The 6,210-nt window shown below is 37.1% G+C and overlaps 1 pseudogene across 1 annotated transcript in view; it reads right to left on the reverse strand.

The window, feature by feature from the left end:
* Positions 1–4,527, reverse strand: part of LOC147484056 (putative GDP-L-fucose synthase 2 pseudogene) — a 4,809-nt pseudogene extending 282 nt beyond the window's left edge. Inside the window, exons 1-3 of the transcript XR_015203769.1 lie at positions 3,317–4,527; positions 1,049–2,501; positions 12–925 (exon numbers count right to left, since the gene is read on the reverse strand). The product of XR_015203769.1 is annotated as a putative GDP-L-fucose synthase 2 pseudogene (transcript). The remainder of the gene's footprint in view (positions 1–11; positions 926–1,048; positions 2,502–3,316) is intronic.
* Positions 4,528–6,210: the final 1,683 nt, after the last annotated feature.

Raw genomic sequence — 6,210 nt, forward strand, 5'->3', positions numbered from 1 at the left:
GCTCAAGGCACCTTTATTAATTGTAGCTCATCAGTTCAAGCAATGGATTTTAAATTGTGTGAAATGTAGAGTCTATCATTCATGCCATAAAGACTCATCATTCTCATAGCAGCCCTTAACATCCACAAAAGATTCCCCCAGATTAGAGGAAAGAACTAATTTTTCATGCAACAGATGTACAAAACATAAATTGAAAGGGGAGTCAATGCAGAATGGAAATAGAAAAGATAAGAGAATAAGATGGGAATTTGTTTGTTTTGGGGGGGTATTTGAAACCTAATATAAGACTAACTAAAAAAATGGACCAAATCACCACATATTATCACATTTTCTTCTATTTTATAGAATAAAACCAAATCGGATATTTGTGTATTCTTAAATTTCCATTCCATCGCAGATAAGCCAACAACCATCGGAAAAACTAAGTTACACCGACACGGATCTGAAGTGTCCGACACGGTGAAATATTAAAACTGTGGTTCACATACAATATCTGTCCATGTGTCCGATACAGATTATTTTTGAAATATTGTGAGTCCATGTAACATAGTGGAAAAATAAAGGTGTTAAACAGGAGTTACAACAAACATCTCCTCTCAACTCTTATGTTGTCTTATTTTCTCCTCCGCACCCTAAACCAATGAGGTTCTTCACTTCCAACATGGAAACGTAAAGAAAATTAAGGATATCCATCCACAACCTAAGAGCAACTACCATCAGCAACCCACAACCCTTGAAAACCATATTCATCAAATCATCGTACATATTCCATGAAAAGTTTCTAAATGTAATCTTGTTTTTTATTGTCTTGTTTTCGGTTTTCTCGACCTACTACTCAAATTCTTTTTCATCCTAAGAATAAGCTCCAAAAGTGAAACTTGAGGGTCAAACTTCAAAGATAAAGATCCCAGTTCTTACATCAAACCTAGAACCACAGATTGACATCAAGCACCACAGGGAAACCAAAAAAGGGTTATTGAATGTGATCCTCGTAGGAATTATCTACTGAAAAGTGTAAGATGTTCGTAGTTTAAAAGTATAACATTACCTCGGGGTTCAAAAAAGCAAGCTCCCTGATTCGCCCTGTTACTGTGGTGTGGTCAAAGTTGACTGAAGTACCAAAAACCTTGATATGGTTGATAACATGGATGATGAACTTTTTATTCTAGTCACTACTCTATTACCGGAAACCCTTAAATCCCCCTTTTCCCGGTGAAGATGGGATTTGATCATCGATGTTATCAACCATATCAAGATGGGATTTGATCCCCAAGACGACCTTGGGCCAACCTCCCAAGGCTTGACCAGTAGGCTACTGGAAACCTCCGTATCAAACACAGTATTGGGCCATATCAAGATGTTACTTGCTTAAATGAAAAGTAGAGTCAAATTGGCAACCCTTCCGGGACAATCTTGGTATTTCTTGTCAATTTAGCATGAAAAGCTTAATAACGCCTAAAAGACTTAGAATTGTCAATTCATCTCGGAGGAGCATCCAGAGGTATAAGACCACTTCGAACAATTTATTTGCCTAAAATTTTGGAAGAGTCTAATTGACAACTCCTTTATTCCATGAGGATCTTTAGGTAATCCTTGTATTTTTAGCTTAGAAGTAGAAGGATTGTTGCCCCAAAGAGAATAAATTTCTACACCTTCCAAGTTGATTCGAACTCTTTCTCCTCTCGCCATCTTCTTCTCTTCCCTTCTCCACTCCTTCCTTTTTTCTACATCACTTAATCCAAGTTGATTAGTCGCTGACTCGTATCACCCAAACTTAAAGGGGATATCACTAAAGTTGGACATGAGGAAACAACAATGAAAAGAAAGAATTGGAATGATACTGGAAGGAATTATCCAGTTACTGAGTCGTGCTATCGACCAAAGCCAGACACTATATAGCTACAGTTGAGACTACATAAACTCCACATACATATTGGCGGTCCTAATCCATAGGCAATATGCATATACAAATCTAAAACACTAACAAATATATTGAAGGTATCTTGTCAATTTTTACCTTCATTTTCTATTGCAAAAGGCAGGCATTGACCACCCAAAACATTTTACTACACCAACTCGAAACATTATTGGTAGATAATATCTAAGGCTATCTCTATCATCACTGATTTGGGACTTACAGATCTCAAACATTTACTAAACACAACTTAAGATGGAAAATATCAATGTTTAGACCTTTCACTATAGTAGAAATTATTTAAAGAAAGAAAGAATGTAATACACATATTTAACGATCGTTATGCAAGTGGACATCTATTTAAAAGGATCTTATCTTATTGTACCAGAATTAACAAAGTGAAACGAAAACAAAATACACACAGTAAGGCAAACTAGGAATGTAACACCAGTGCAAACAAGTTTTTAAATTTTAAGTAAAATGTAAGCACGTTCAGGAGTCCCTTTTTAACTGCCTAAAGGTCTTCCGTGTCCACATCCTAACGTGAGCATTGGATTCCATAGGGAGTTGAGGTTTGAAATACAAACTGGAGACAAATGTGAAAGCAGACAAGATGATTAGCATCCATCACATTGCTTTATTTATTAAGTTTACGTCCTATGGGGCAAATAAAACATATTGATATGAATGAAATCTACAATTCAGAGAAGTATTCTATCTTGTTTATCTGACCTAAACTTTGATAGCTTTCAAGCCTAACCGTACCATATTGAGTAAAACTTTAATAATATAAGTAATCAGATACCTATAAGTCTGTAACATGTTTGTAATTTTCTCTTTTCCTAAAAGATCTATCATTTCTTGAGTCCTAACCATGCAAAAACAGAATCACATTTGACTTCCAGTGTCTATATCCTCAAATAATGACACAGACATAAACTCCTATACTTTTGAAGATTATGCCCACGACTCATTCATACTTTATGGTAAATACATATTCCATTAATAGGCAACATGAAGAACTTGTTTATAAGTAAATAAACTTCATAAGTAATCGTGGAAATTTTAATAGGAGTCAGTGCTCAGGCATCCATACACAGCTAAGACATCCCCACTGGGTTGACACCTTGTACCAACTTATCATTTGCCATCCCACCTCTCACACTCAGAGCAAAAATTGCTCAGCAAGACGCTTATGATGGGAATGGCAGCACAAATACAAAGTGTCAAAGCATAATCACAAACTCACAATTGTAAAACGCCACGGCTAGACTTGATAAAATTTCAAACAAATTCCATCCAACTCTCATGTTTACTGATACTAATAAATAAACAGCAATGTCATCAAATAGAAAACATGGACATAGAAGTAGTGCAATCTGTAATAATAAACAACCACACCTGCATTATTGCTTAACATACTCCAAATACCATTTATAGGTATCCACAAGTCCATCACGAAGCGATATCTTCGGAACCCATCCTAACCCAGCAAGCTTGAACTATCCATAAGCTTCCTCGGTCCCATCCCATCTTACTTTCGAATCCCAAACCAACTCCCCTTGAAACCCAACAACTTCCTTAACCAACTCCGCTAGTTCCTTAATACTAACCTCTTTCCCACTCCCTATATTAACATGTTCCAATCCACTATACTTATCCATCAAAAAAACAACAGCATCAGCTAAATCATCCACATGTAAAAACTCCCTTAAAGCCAAACCACTCCCCCACACCACAACCTCCTTAGCATTCCCAACTTTCGCCTCATGAAACCTTCTCATTAACGCAGGCAAAACATGCGAGTTCTCAGGGTGGAAGTTGTCATTCGGCCCGTATAAATTCGTTGGCATTCCAGATATAGCATCCCAATTATACTGCAACCTATATGCTTGGCACATTTTGATCCCAGCTATTTTAGCAATCGCGTACCATTCGTTTGTTTGTTCTAAGGGACCTGTAAGTAACGCGTCTTCTTTAATAGGTTGCGTAGCGTACTTTGGATATATGCATGAAGAACCGAGGAATAGTAATTTTTTACGTGGTTGGTGTAAGATGATTGAATGACGTTGGTTTGGATGAGTAAATTTATTGAAATGAAGTCAGCTGGGTACGTGATGTTTGCATGTATGCCACCTACTTTTGCGGCTGTTAAAATTACGTAATTGGGCTTGTGGGTTGAGAAAAAGTGTTCGACTTGGGTTTGACGAGTGAGGTCGAGTTCTGAGTGGGTGCGGAGGAGGAGATTTGTGTAGCCGGATTTAGTTAATTTTTTAACTATTGAGGAGCCGACTAAACCTTTGTGTCCGGCTATGAAGATTTTTGAGGATTTGTCTGAGAGGAATGAATCCATTGTGGAGAGAGACTGGTTTGAGATTGCAGATCTGAAATTACTCAATATATATAGGATAGGATAAATTTCGACAGTTAAATGTCGGTATCTGTTATATCAATATTTTCTTCTGGGTGGGTTGGATCATTTCGAACCTTGATTCCCAAAATCACATTTCAAAAATTCTTGCCAATAGATTAAAAATCCACCTTTACAAAATAATCTCACATTTTCAAGTAGTTTTTGTTGAAGGAAGATACATTGGGGACAATATAGGATTACTTAGACAAGGAGAAATACTTGGGAGTGCCTATACTGCTGAGTAAAAAGAAAGGGGAATACTTTGAATATTTAGTTGATAATCTGTAGAATAAAGTTACTGGGTGGAAGGCCAAGATACTCTCCCAAGCCAGTAGAACTACACTGGTACAATAAGTAGGTCAGACAGTCCCAATATATGCCATGAGAATCTATTCTTTACCAGTAAGCACATGTGAGAAGTTGGACCAAATAAATAGGGATTTTTGGTGGAATGGAAGTGAAAACTCCAATGCATGGCACACTCTCAGCTGGGACAAACTGTGTAGAGTTAAGATACATGGAGGATTAGGTTTCAGAAAGACTAGAGATATGAACATAGCAATGTTTGCCAAGCATAGCTGGAGATTGATACAAGATGATGAGTCAATATGGGCAAGAACATTCAAAACTCTGTACAGGTGGGACTGTTTTGCTCCAAAGACAACTCAGAAGAAAGAACCAAGATCTTATTTCTGGAAAGGTGTCAAGAACAGCTTGGAAGCTGTTTGGGAAGGCTTAGTGTGGTCAATGGGCAATGGCAGCAGCATAAGTACTTTTACTGAACCTTGGATGATACTAAACAACAAGCCAGCGACACTCTCCGACCATGTTAAAGCAGACCTCTCCTTCTCAGCAGTGGACAAGAGTGGATATGTAAAGGAATTGGTAGCAGAGGACAACACAAATTGGAACCAAGAAAGGCTGGGAGAATTGTTTCCCACGCCAATCAAGAAACACATCAACCTCATGTCAGTGAGGCCAGATACACAGGATCGGATTATATGGTGGAGAGATAGTAAAGGAAACCTCACAGTCAAATCAGCTTACAAGTTGCTCACAAAGGAAACTGAGAGAGGAGAAAGCTCAAAATGCAATTATTCCTCTATAACTAGCTCAAAATGCAAGTTTCTTCATTCTTGATAACTAGAAAATTACAATTAGCTACATTATCAAAATATTGTATCGAGTACAACTTGACTCAATAGATCTTCAGTATAAAATAGTTTGAATGACTGAAATTGTTGCTCCATTCAATGAAGTGCTAGTAAGCTAGCCACTAGCGTACTAGTAAAATCTAAGTAATCTTTCTACTGCCATATAAGAACATGCCCAGCTAAATTATCTAAACAAGGTTAAGAACAATTGGAAAACTAAAAACTAACCTTGGTCCTCTGTAGTTCAAATATATGTATTGAACAACTGGCAACTGGCATTTAGCCTCTTTCTAGATAACCATTATGTCTAATGCCAAACATAAGAGTGAGACAAACAAAAACATAAAGAGTAGAAAATGATAACCAATCAGGTGGCTACATGAAAGATTTGTGGATGTTTTGGCTGGGGAAACAATAATGAGGTTTTAGGTCAAAGGTCTTTAGTCCTAGACCATCGTATGAGGAATGAGGATAAGCATGACTCGGAAGCAATAATTAGTCACAAGCTCTTACATCTTTGAATAGAGAAAATAGTCATGGTTCTAAGGTTGTCCATTTTCATCCAACATTATTGAAATTGTTTGGGGCATGAGATGTTGATAAACATGCATAGGCATTTAGGCCCTCAATGGGCCTAAATTACATAGTTTTCTCAAACATAAGTTTAATTAAATAGTTGACCTATAAAATTAACTTGTAATAATATTCATGATCTTACTACTTAGGTA

This window comes from Coptis chinensis, chromosome 8 (assembly GCF_015680905.1).
Source record: "Coptis chinensis isolate HL-2020 chromosome 8, ASM1568090v1, whole genome shotgun sequence".
Classification (NCBI taxonomy): domain Eukaryota; kingdom Viridiplantae; phylum Streptophyta; class Magnoliopsida; order Ranunculales; family Ranunculaceae; genus Coptis; species Coptis chinensis.